The sequence below is a fragment of the Lactuca virosa genome, chromosome 1, assembly GCF_052849685.1.
Source record: "Lactuca virosa cultivar CGN04683 chromosome 1, Lactuca_virosa_CGN04683_v6, whole genome shotgun sequence".
Classification (NCBI taxonomy): domain Eukaryota; kingdom Viridiplantae; phylum Streptophyta; class Magnoliopsida; order Asterales; family Asteraceae; genus Lactuca; species Lactuca virosa.
The window spans coordinates 300297031-300310730 of record NC_136426.1 but is presented as its reverse complement, the minus strand read 5'-3'; positions in this window follow the sequence as shown (position 1 = coordinate 300310730).

Here is a 13700-nt window from a genome sequence, read left to right as displayed (position 1 = left end):
TGTATGATATGTTACGTGCTTGATAGGGATAGTTTCCCTGATAGGGGTCCTTAGGACCAAGGGGTAGGTCAGTACCCGGATATGCCTGACTGTATGCTTATATCTTGTTATTGTATGCTAGTGGTAGGTGGTGGAATAGTCCCCAGTTACCGGTTGAAAGATATCGATGATGATTACCGGTTGAAAGATACCGATGACGATTACCGGTTGAAAGATACCGATGGTATTGTATGGTATGTGGTATGATGGGGGAACTCACTAAGCTTTGTGCTTACAGTTTTAGTTTTTGGTTTCAGGTACCTCTTCGTCTAAGCGGAAGGAGCCGGCGGCGTAGCATGGCATCACACACACATCTGATTTTCCGCATGGTGTTTTCTGGGATTGTACTCTGATATGAAATTGTTTATGTTGTGGGTTTCAAACATGATACTTGATTTTATGAGATCACATGTTTATACAATATTTTCTAGTGAAAGTTTTAAGAGTTAATTAATTAAAAATGAAATTTTTGGACTTGAATTTTGGGATGTTACACAACCAATAATATTACAGAATGTTCCATTAGAGCGTTGTTACAAAAAACAATTCCAAAGTAATGAAGTTTCAAATTCAAGGCATATTCCTTGAACACCTTCCTTGCATTAAAGTTTCTACCTCACATGTAGATTCTAATCATCAACTTCCACTGTGGAAAAATTTCCATATTCCCATATGACCATCAAATCTGAAAAAGAGTCACCTACGCTCAGAATTATGTCAATATGGCCCGTCCAAATTAATACTATACTTCCAAATGTCCAAAAGAAACCAATCTTTTGCTAAACCTCGGACTGTTCTTGAAAGTTATTTAACAACTTTAATCTGAAGCATATGGGACTCGACACATAATGTCTTACATAGAGGCATGATATTTGATCAATCTCTTTCTATAATATTTCCATATATTGAATTTCCTATGTTGAATTATTTCACCACCATATTCGTATATGTCCAAGACTAAGTTATTTTTATTAAAACTTCAATCTAAACCTTTAGTTTGAAATGAAGTATAAGTGCCTTCTCCCCGAAATCATTCTGTAGCGAAACAACATCCAAACTTTGCAACTTGCAATTTGTAAAATTTGTTTCCTACAATTAGCATTGTGTAACATCCGGAATCTAGAAGGTCAATTATGGAAATAAATCATCCTTCCTAAAGGCCAACTCGTCGAGTTTTGGAGGGAAACTCGACGTGTTGGAAATATGTGTCACGCAGGTCTTTGAAGATCAACTCGACGAGTTGGAGAGGACCAACTCGAAGAGTTGGTCGTGGTTTGGGAAAAAATAATTTCGGGGTTTTGCACCCTATTTAAGGACCCAAAGTTTCAAGTGATGGCCTCATTTCCAGCCTCCAATTCCCCTTACCCTAACCTCGAAACCCTAAGGCCATTTTGTAAGTTTGTTGGTGGTTATTCGAAGAAGTCTTGAAGGGAGAAGCACCTAGCTTGGAGGAGTGAATCCAGATCCGGAAGCTTTTCGTCAAAGGCTACATCTCTGAGGTATAAAGTCATCACCTTGGCATGTAGTTTATTAGATCTCTTTTCCTGAACTGTTAGCTTGAGTTTTGGGACTTTGGTTGAGTTGTCGAAAGAGAAGACGTTTCCAGGGGTTGATGGAGTAGATCTGACCCCTACATGATCTCTTGAGGCTTAAAGTTGCAAACTTTAATGGCCTCTATGTGCCATTCATGCAATATGTCCATTGTGAGGCCAAAAATAAACCTTAGAGGGTGTTTCTAGCATGCATGGACGTAAAGTTGGAAACTTTACGTGATTTGTCCGCCTTGGGACATCAAATCTGTATGTTGGAGCATTGTAGTAGGAGTTTTGGGGCTTAATGGGTCAAGACCCTCTTTAAAGAAGCTAGGGTCTAGGTTTTAAGCTTGGTAGATGGTTCTTAAGGGTAAACTTGGAAACTTTACCCTTCTAGACAACATAATACAACGGATCTGAAGTTTGAAGTCCTTGGATTCATGAAAAATGGCTTTATGCATTAAGTGGGTTGGTAGACGGAAGAACTCGACGAGTTTATGAGGGAACTCGGCGAGTTTGTTTAGGGTTGTCCCGATTCTTTTGAAAAAGGGGAAACTCGACGAGCTAAGGGGAAACTCGGCGAGTTGGATCGACTTTTCGTGATTCTGATGATTATTGGGGGAACTCACTAAGCTTTGTGCTTACGGTTTTTAGTTTTGTTTCAGGTACTCCATTTTTCAAATGAAAGGGCTCGGGGCGATCGCAACCCATACACCCGTTATTGTCCACAATATGTGTTCTTTGGGATTGGACTCTGATAATTGTTTTATTCAAAATGTTTTTCAATGTTTTGAACAAAGCTACGTTTGTGTTCTAATTATAATAAAAATGAAATTTTTACCTTGGAATTTTGGGTCGTTAAAAGTTGGTATCAGAGCCTTAGTTTGATGGACTCAGACATACTCAGAGCCTTAGTTTTCAAAAAGCAATACATTTTTGAGAAAGTGTTTTCTAAGAAGAGAAAGGGTGTGGTGCATGCAGTTAGCCGAGCTCAAGTAAGTTTTCCCAAAATACTAATACATGTTTTTTATGATAATATGATATTATTTGCATGCTAGATTAGAGCTAAGGATCTAGGAGAGATGCCTTTGTATGCTTGTATGAGCTTTTAGATTTGCATGCTAGAACTGATCAGTTAGTGGTAGGATGGCCTGTTTAGGTTATGCCTGATTGTATGAGCCTTAGAATTGCATGCTAGTATAGATTCCTGATAAGAGGATAGAATGGATGGGTTGGAGTATGTTGGTTAGTTTTTTCGCTCTTCGAATGCTGCTTGCTTTCTGCTTTGTGGGACTCTTAGCAATGTGAGTTAGCTACTAAGTGAATATGCTAGGTCACATGTGGTATATGTTGGATAATCTCAGAGTGATGGACTTGAACCTATTGTGCAGCTCTCGTTTGAGTCCAACAATTCTAGGATTGAGTCTCTTACTCGAAGGATTATCTGAACTTTGTTACATGTGATTATATTCATGAGGTAGCTAGTTGATATTAATGGGAATCCTTCAGCAGTTGAGGAATTGGTGAGGTCGGGAACCTAGGAAAGCCTAGGATATGCTTCAGTGGGTTAGGGCAGTGCTTTAGTGAGTTTTGGCGCATTAGTTTGAGGAAGTGACTTAGAGGATTCGAGAGGATTGCTAAGGAAAGTATGGATAGGTGTGGAAGGTAGTATTGGGCCCGTACTACTGAAAGCACAAGATCCATACTCGAATCGGTAAGAGTCTTGGAGAATCTACGAAGCTGATAGAAGGAGGATTCTTGGGTATGTTTTGATTGTTGGCTTGACGTATTTCAGTTCGGATATGAGCACTCAGGGAGATGGTTCTAGTTCTGGCTCTGGTTCTGGTTCAGGTTCCAGCTCAGGTGCAGGTACTGAGCCAATTAGCGAGCAGACGCGGGAGTGCATCTCGTCAGAGATTACTTGCGGTATTTTAGGGCGGACTCCTGTGATACTTGGTTCCCTCAAGGATGGGATTTTAGAGCTAGTAGACAGTCGTCTCGAGGACTCTAAGACCGAGACCGTAGCGAGGCAGTTGGGGGCTGATCTGGAGCCCAAGGCTTGTTGACTCCTAGGAACCTACAGGAAGGAGAATCCTATTATTAGCTATTGCCTTTTGGGATCGTAGGTGAATAGCGTACCATGTCTTCAGAAGGGTCAACCACATCAATGGATTGTCGCGGAAGTTTCGCGAGCCCTACGCGAGGAGTTACTCAATATCATTGGGCGTGTCACTGATAGAGTGGTTGTCAGGTTCGAGGAACGAGCCACAGTTACTCAGGCGGTTGATGGGGTGGTCGGGGTAACACGGGAGGATGATATTGGTTTAGATATGCAGTTGGGAAAAAGGAAGGGGTGCGTGAAGGGGTGTGTGGTCATAGTTGGTACCAGACACCTGAAGGGTCGTGGTGCTTACATGAAGGAGGAAGGGGTGCGTGAGGACGTGCGCAATAGGTCTAAGTGTGGCAGGTGCGGGTGGATGGGTCACAACCGTCAAGAATACACAGTGGAAGTGGAGTTATGCCATCGTTGTCATCAGCCTGGTCATATCAGGGTGAATTGCCCCCGCTCAGTGGTTGGGGCAGCTCAGGTTTCATTGCATGTACTTTGGTAGGAAGGGGGATCTGGGGTTCTTCAGGAAAGGTTGCGGGTATGTGTCCTTTGCTTTCTTTTTGGTTTTATCTGTAGTTTGTGATTGTTTTCTTGCATCGGTTTGGGTAAGTATATCTTTAGGTTTTTTTTTCTCTGCTTGAGTTCGGGATATATCTTCAAGGAATGTATATGTCATTTTCATGTCATTAATTATTAGTGGTTAGAGAAATTTTGTTTCCCTTTTAGCAAGTTGGGAGTGTTCCGTTTTGTCTTGGGTTGTGGTAGAGATCGGTTCAGGGGCGTCATGTAGAAGGTCTGCGGTCAGGGTTCAGCGGGTTGGTTGTCTAGAATCGTCAGGGTTCGGTAGGTTCAGTCTTTGTGCTTGGGTTGGCTTTTGGAAGCACCAAGCGAAGTGGTATATTGCTGAGGTTTTGCACTGAGCGTCGGCTAATTGGAATTCAAGATTTCAGTACGGTATCATTTTAAGGCGTCTGGGGTTATCAATTTCACTAGGATTCGGGAAGTATTCATTTGGTTTTTAGAAGTTGTGTGGTCTTCTGGGGTTGGGCTAGTGATGGAATATTAGGACGGGTAAGCGCATGTCGTCAGCAGTTTGGTTAGCAGTTTGGTTATTAGAGGGTAAGAAGGATTGGGAATCCTTCAATTTGCATGTATTGTGAAGACTTAGTCCAATCTAAGTGGGGGAGAATCGCACAGGTATTCAGGATCAGAAGCAGGTGTGGAACTAGGGTGACTTTCTCATCCCCCGGGCAGGAGGGCGGCTAAATGGTTTTCTGGATTGACGATTCCGTGGGTTGGAAGTTCGGGAAACTTTCCAACATTTGGTTCACGTTTTCCTCGTGACAGCTAGCAGGCTTCGGAAGGGAAACCCAGGGTGGGGTTCCAGTCATGATTGAAGTTCAGTTGGATAGTTTGGTCAGGAGTGTGTTTGAATCCGGGCAGCGTGCGGATAAGTAAGATTAGCAGTAAGGCAGTAAGAGTGTTGTAAGACCGCGGGGTAGCCGTAGCATTTACTAGTGGTCAGTCAGCGTGGGAGTGTTGTGAGACTGCGGGGTAGCCGTAGCATTCACCAGTGGTAAGTTAGCGCGGGAGTGTTGTAAGACTACGAGGTAGCCGTAGCATTCACCAGTGGTCAGTCAGCGTGGGAGTTTTGTAAGACTGCGGGGTAGCCGTAGCATTCACTAGTGGTCAGTCAGCGTGGGAGTGTTGTAAGACTGTGGGGTAGCCATAGCATTCATTAGTGGTCAGTTAGCGTGGAAGTGTTGTAAGACTGCAGGGTAGTCGTAGCATTCACTAGTGTTCAGTTAGCGTGGGAGTGTTGTAAGGTTGTAGGGTAGCCGTAGCATTCATCCGTCCCCGTTCAGCGATAAGATTGCGATAGATCTGTGACTTGCTCATGGATTCCTTCAGGCGGTTTAGACCAGGGTAGGTCAGTTCGCAAGGTTGTTGGAGGGTTAAGGCGTGTTTGGAATCAAGATATGGTAGGTCGTGGGAGAACGGGTATGAGGAAGACTACAGTTGGTCCGGTAGCATTCATTTTAGCATCGAGTTAATGATATGGTGGCCTGGGTAGTTATTTCCTGCGAGGTTTTCTGTCAGAACTTGCGAGGGGCGACTGTATGGGAGCCTTTGGCTCAGTAACCGGGTTGGAACTCGGTATTTCAGATGACTGGCTAACGAATCGGGACATGGGAGGTGACGGTGGATTTTGGAAAACAGCCAGAAGGCAACCAGTGTTCCGGGTAGTATTAGCAATTTGGGTTTCCGTGTGTATGAGAAGCATCTGGGTGTTTGGGTAATGCTAAGTCACTCACAGCGGGATTAAATAATCTCAGAGTAATTGGTTTGACCATGTTGTGCAGCTCTCGTTTGATTCTAACCGTTGTAGGAATGAATCTTCTACTCGAATGATTATATGAGCCTTCTATCGAGTATAAGTGTTCTGTAGCAGCTTTTGGACAGTGATTATGTTCCCCTTTGAAGCAGCAATGTGATCAGAGAGTTGGAAGCATTTTGTTAGTATGAAACTCTACTAGGGTTGAATTGGTGGCAGTACGGTGTGAGAGGTTTGACAGGGAGTTAGACCATTGAGATTGTAGGTTCCAGAATTTAGGCGAGATACGACTGGGTTTAATTCAAAATATAAGGATCCGTTCTTCACCGGGCTTGAAGAATTATCCTAAGAATGGTCTTTGTAGATCGGGATAGGTCGTGGTATGATCAGAGTTGGAAGGGTAGTGATTGATTTGCTTTTCTTTGAAAGAGGGCATGGGTTTATTGAGCACGAGCGACCTGTCAGGAAGTCATGTCATTGTAGATTTCAGGTCTCAAAAGGTTAAGGTGGTTCAAAAGGGTGGAAGGTTTGGGTGTTATTTTCGGGATAAAAGTTTCAGTTTGGGTTTCGGTTACCTTCGGAAGGTTACTTAGAGCGCAGAAGTTCCAATCGTGATCATCAGGTTGATTGTTTTGGTAGGAGCGTTAATAAGGAGTGATTTAGAGGACGAAATTTAATTTAAGTGGGGGTTTAACACCCTTAAAAATCGAGCCAATTTAAAACTTTTTAAATCATTCAAAACCATTAGTTATTACAAATCTGTTTTCAAAATAGTTTCATATCAGAGTATCCCAGAAATCCAAATCAAAATATGAGGATTTGTACGGTCACGCCTTCGCCTTCCCACGATCATCAGAAGTACCTGAAACAATAATCGATAAATGTAAGCTCGAAGGCTTAGTGAGTTACCCCCAAACTACCAACCACATATAACCATACTCATATCATATCAGCAAATACAGAACAGCCATGCATCTCGAGTCTACAGTGTGACTGGTCCGTCCGCACCCGGCCTTCAGTCCAACTGGTCCACTCTCTGAGTCTACACTCTGAGTGGACCGCCCGCACCGGGCCTTCAGTCTATCTGGTCTACTCTCCTAGCCTCGACACGTCTGGACCGCCCTCTCGGGGCCTTCTGCTAATTCGGACCGCTCGCCGGGCCTTCAGCCTGACTATGTGCCCTCCAGGGTCTGCAGTCTATCCGGTCTGCCCTGGATATGTTGGCCTACAACACGAAGCAGGACCCGCCTCAACCCAACCCAGCCCAATCAAAACAACTATGTGCACATATAACAGATAATCACATAACGGTCTATAGACGAACACACCGATCTAACAGATCACATAGCATAGCAAAATCCTATAACCAGGATGCCGACCTAACCAGTCACTAACATAGCATCATCCTATATACCAGGATACCGACCTACCAGGTCACTAAACATAATACCGTCCTAACTACCAGGACGCAGATCTACAGATCAGTAAACATATAATGTAAATACCCAAATACAAATCCGATAAAGGGCCGGCCTTGGTGCCGTAGACCCTGTTGATATAGTGAGGATAACTCACCTTGAAATGCTGAACTGAAGAGGTAAGATCAAGTCCTCTGCTCACGGCCACGAACTCCACCACCTAACACTTGATGAAACCATATCAATAAGTGCCTAATTTACCAGAATACCCTTGGAAGTCAAACTGTTCAACTCTTGGTCAAAGTCAAGGTCCTGGTCAAAGTCAACTTTCCTGGTTGACCCTACTCGCCGAGTCAAACTAGTCACTCGCCGAGTTCATGAACTTAGAAACCCACAATTCACGACTCGACTCGCCGAGTCACCCCAAGACTCGTCGAGCCCTTCAATTCGAGTCCTAGCTGTCCAAATCACTGAGTCCACTCAACACACTGATTCGCATCATAACTAGATGGTTTAGGGTTTGCAACCCGACTCGTCGAGTTCAAGAACAGACTCGCCGAGTTTACTTAAGTCCTCCTCATTTAGACGATTTCAGTCCAATCCACTGCTTCCAACTCATAGATCTAGACTCCTAGGGCTAGTTTTACACGTAAAGTTTCCAACTTTATGTGCATGCAAGGTGATTTTGGCTCAATACAAGCTAGAGAGAAGGTTCAAGACAAGAATGCTCACAAACAAGCTAAAGGGCTGATACTTTATGCCTTCCTAGACCAAGATAAGTCTAGATCTGAAGTTGCAACCCCAGATCTAGTCCCAAAACCCGAAATGGATCCCAAACATGCTAAATAGCCCCAAATCATCATCCAATAATAGATCTAGAAGGGAAAAGCTCAAAGTAACAACTTGTTACCTCAGAAATGTGCCCAATATGAAGTAGATTCTGGATCTACACGAACTCCTTGATGCTAGCCTCTTGATCTACAAGTTTCCTTCACTATAATCCTCTTCCAAAGCTTCTAATCACTCAACAATGGAGGTTTACACGTTTTAGGGTTTACCGACTCTCAAGGGGTAACAAAGAGGCTGAGGTGAGAACATAAGATCCTTTAAAGAGGGTGAAAACCCTAAAATTTAGGGTTTTCTCTTCCCAGCACTGACTCGTCGAGTCCCGCCGCCGACTCGGCGAGTTGGTCACTTAACACGTGGCCAAAACCCGCTCCGACTCGATGAGTTAAGATACCTACTCGTCGAGTCTACTCCTTTATTTACACTTAGCACCCCGAACTTATAATCCTGAATTTGGGATGTTACAATTCTCTCCCACTTAAATTAGGCTTCGTCCTCGAAGCCTGTTGCAACCCACAATTCCGGATAACACTCCTACATTGCAGCCTCCGGTCTCCCAAACCAGCCCAAATCTCCTCAGGCGCTACTACTGTGTCCCTTCTAAGGACAACTCCTTCCTGAATCTAGTCCCTTTTCACGCTGACAAGATGACGCATCCTTCAGCTTCCGAGTAACTCCCATGAACAACCAGCTATATCGCATAAACACTCATACCTGGCCCAATCAGCCTCGGGCTGGAGTACCAGGTATGCCTATAACGGGTCCAGTCATGCCTAGGATGGTATACCCTCGTATCCTCATGCATGTTTGGCCCAATCAACCCTCGGTTTGGAATACCAAACACACCAGGTCCAATCAATCATAGGGTTCGGTCATCCTCATGATGGAATAACCTAGATTGGAATACTACTACATACATATCCCATGACTACAACCATACTTGGAATCCAAGGATCTATCCTTGCATCTCCTTCAAACTCCTCCGATTCGACACAACCGAGAACAACTTACCCAAATCTCATCAGTACATCCAATCCGAACGCGCTCCTACAACAGACATAATCACACAATCTCTATGCCCACAACTTATTACTGGAATACCCTTACGGTCCTCAGCATAGGTATGGATTGCCTCTGAGCCCACATCACGAGTCTGGTATGCCCTCCCCGGCCCTCAGCTCATGACTGGAATGCTCCCAATGACCGATCGACACTACTGTCGTCACTTCAGTTGCCCAACACTCCGACCCTGCAGGTATTCACTTCCCTCCGCCACTCGAAGGGACTAATCGACGCTCCTCTCATCAACGAACAATATATGATACAAAAAAAACTACTACCACGCGTGAAACCCAAGACACATCACAATAACTCAAACCATCATCAAAATACCTACCACTACCGGCTAACCAGTACGACACTCATATCTAACCCATATCACCCCCTTCGGGTTAGAATACCAACATGTCTAATCAATTCAACTATGGAGTTGAAATTCTCAGGGTTTGTTGGCCTACCGCCTCAACCCTACCACTCCCTTCGAGCCTCCATGCCTACGACTTACAGTCGGCCCGCATCGGGTATCTTGGCCTACTGTATAGAGCAGGACCGCCTCAAACCCAACCAAATGCCATAGACGGTCATGAGAAAGATCTAATCCGGTTCCCAAAACCTGAATGACATATATTCTAATCCCAAACCTTCCCAAAACTGACTAATACACATTCGGATCCACTCTCAGTCCCTAACTGGAGTATTACCCGATCGAAGAAGATGAAACCTCGGAGGCACTCCGAACTGATGGGATCACCAAGATCCTTTGCACTCCATATGATCTCTAACAACAACTTCCGATCAATCCAGAATACACTGGAGTCTTCATCCTGACTGGACCACCCTACCAGGCCTTCAGTCTATCTGGACCACTCTCAGAACCTTCAGCATGTCTGGACCGCCTCTCTGGGCCTTCAGCCTGTCTGGACCGTTCTCCGAGCCTTCGGTCTGACTGGTACGCCCCACTGGCCTTCAGTCTATCCGGACCGCTCTAAACTATTGAGCATCTCTCTGGACCACCCCTCTTGATGCTCTCTCCCATGCATCCTGTTCTCACCCACTTGGGGCTTCGAATTCCTGATCTACTCTGTGGACTATATCCCCAGCCTAACCCTAGGCCTCATGTCGATTGTCCACCCTCTCGGAATCCGTGGTCTGTTCCCTGACCCGCGTGTCTACTACATACGCTAAATAACCCGCACTCCCGTGCTGAATGTATTGTCGGGCCCTGGCAGCTAACAAAACCCTCAATCTATCAATCCAAAAACCCTCAGAGTCGAGCACACCATCGGCCGAATACTCAAATTGAACTCAAACCATGATCAGAACTCCAACATGATTCCCCGAATTCTGTTATCAACCACCGAGAAGACGTGATACACATGCTGGGGAGTTTTACCAAACTCCCAACTCACACAATCCTCCATCCAAACAACCACTTGGTTTGTCTTCCTTCCTGCCAACGATGCGAGACTTATCTTATTTTCAACGCTGCTCCTGCTTCTGTATCCTGGTATGATTCTCCCCCACTTAGATTCGACTAAGTCCTCACAACACATGGACATTGAGGAATTCCCAGCCCTTCTGACTTTCCCACAATCGATCCGATGACAACCAACTCTTTCCTAATTGATCACACACTTCTAATAGCCAGATGAACACTTTCTGCATCCCAGTGAAACCGACAGTCACTAATGCTTGAATGGCCCCACCCTCATGTCCTGGAGACCAAAAGTTAAATGCTGCAAATAATACCTCAGCAACGAACCACTTCCCTTGGCGCTTTCATTCTTAAATCACGAACGGTTGCTGAAACCACTGAATCCTAACGATGATGGATAACCCTTCTGTGGGACCCTATCCGCAGACTTCACACCTAATACCCCTTTTACTAAAGGTGCTCCAAATAAGTTTCCCACTCTCGGGCTCTAGAAATCATTATCTTCAGGGTTCGCACCCTAACTCACATACCAGCTCAAATGCCCACAGCTGAACTGCAGTAGCTGAAACAGCCTCTGCCCTAAACCGGGCTACAAACTACTCCCAAGACATAGTCTACAATCCTGAAAGTGCAATAGATCGCGCAATCAATCCTTTCCATCCGATACAAGAGATCCAAGGAAAACCGGACCTCATAAATACTTATGCCACGTTGACCGTTCTGTACTCACCGGTGTTGAAATAATGTTGCCTATTCCTGCAACCCACTGACCCCGAGCTGGAATACAACCTGATCCTGGGGTCACAAGTCTGCTCACTCCTTCGAGCTCGAAAAACTGAGAGGGCACAATCCTTGCTCTACAAAACGACAATCCAATCCCTCAATAAATCATTCCCCTCCCAGCTGTAAAACCCCAGCTATACATAATCACCACTCCCTTCCGGAGCTCCAGTGACTCACGTTCCGACCTCGAGCCTCAAATCTAGAAACTTCACATGCTAGCCTCTCCCGCTCCACCCGTGGAAATATAACGAGTACATATCATCTTCCCGATCTCAAATAACTGCATCCCTCGGCCCATCAGAATATGTCTCAGAACTGGGAAGCTTGACCAACTCCTCCCCTTGCCGTCGTTATAGCTGTTTACGCGGCCGCGGCAACCGTCTCGGTAATGGTTGTATAGCGCTCGTCGAAATACTCAACCATGGCGGTCTTAATAGACCCGACATCTCTGGAAACTGCCCCCAGACATTCTTGATCACCTACTTCCGGATGATCTCACTAACACGATCCCCTGGAAATGCTGGCCTATCTTGGCTGCTCGCTCCCGATCCTAAGCTAGATCCGGTCTCAAGATGTCTCGAATATTCCTTACCATAACTGGGAACCAACTCCCAACCCAACCCTAGGGGTTGTGACTTCCTTGATACGCGTATGGGTCCTGTGCTTTCAGAAGTACGGGCCCATACTACCTTCCACACCTACCCATATTTGTCTCAAGTATCACCACAACACCCTACATATACATATACATAGCGAGCGATAAACCCTCACTCCTAGAGGAATGCTAAATATCTCATAACTGGACTCCCGGCCTCTCACTACCCACCCATCCATGAAACTTTCACCAACCATGCAGCACAAGTGTATGCTAGTCATACATAACGCTGGACCCTATAGACTTTCGAATATCCAATCCTATCCTAAGCTCCCAATCAGACAAGAACAGAACATAAGGCCAAATCAAACATTCTCAGGCTATAAGATCTTAGTTATGTATAACCGTGATGCCTACACTAAATAACTACAGTAATGATATCAATTTCATATAAGTAAAACCCTAGGCTAACAGGCATCATGTAATCAGACAATTCTATCATGCAATTCCTGAAGATCCCTAGCCTAGTAGTAGCATGATGTTCTAACATATCACATAATATCAAATATATGTAAGGTATTTTGGGTTCTACTTACTGGCTCCGGCTGATCGTACACTTCGCATCCTCCTTTACTCATTTTGAAAACCATTTAAAATCATTTTGAAAATATTTCCTTGATTTGAGACTGGATTCACACGAGTGTTCCTCCAATTCACTCAAACCAAGGCTCTGATACCAACTTGTAACACCCATAAAAATCGAGCAAATTTAAAACTTTTTAAATCATTCAAAACCATTAGTTATTACAAATCTTTTTTCAAAATAGTTTCATATCAGAGTATCCCAGAAATACAAAATCAAAATATGAGGATGTGTACGGTCACGCCTTCTCCTTCCCGCGATCGTCAGAAGTACCTGAAACAATAATCAATAAATGTAAGCTCGAAGGCTTAGTGAGTTACCCCCAAAATACCTACCTCATATAACCATACTCATATCATATCAGCAAATACAGAACAACCATGCATCTCGAGTCTATAGTGTGACTGGTCCGTCCGTACCGGGCCTTCAGTCCACCTGGTCCACTCTCTGAGTCTACAGTCTGACTGGACCGCCCGCACCAGGCCTTCAGTCTATCTGGTCCACTCTCCGAGCCTCGGCACGTCTGGACCGCCCTCTCGGGGCCTTCAGCCTATCCGGACCGCTCGTCGGGCCTTCGGCCTGACTAAGTGCCCTCCAGGGTCTGCAGTCTATCCGGTCCGCCCTGGGTATGTTGGCCTACAGCACGAAGCAGGATCCGCCTCAACCCAACCCAGCCCAATGAAAACAACCATGTGCACTTATAACAGATAATCATATAATGGTCTATAGACGAACAAACCGATCTAACAGATCAGATAGCATAGCAACATCCTATAACCAGGACACCGACCTAACCGGTCACAAACATAGCATCATCCAATATACCAGGATACCGACCTACCAGTTCTCTAAACATAATACCGTCCTAAATACCAGGACGCAGATCTACAGATCATTAAACATAT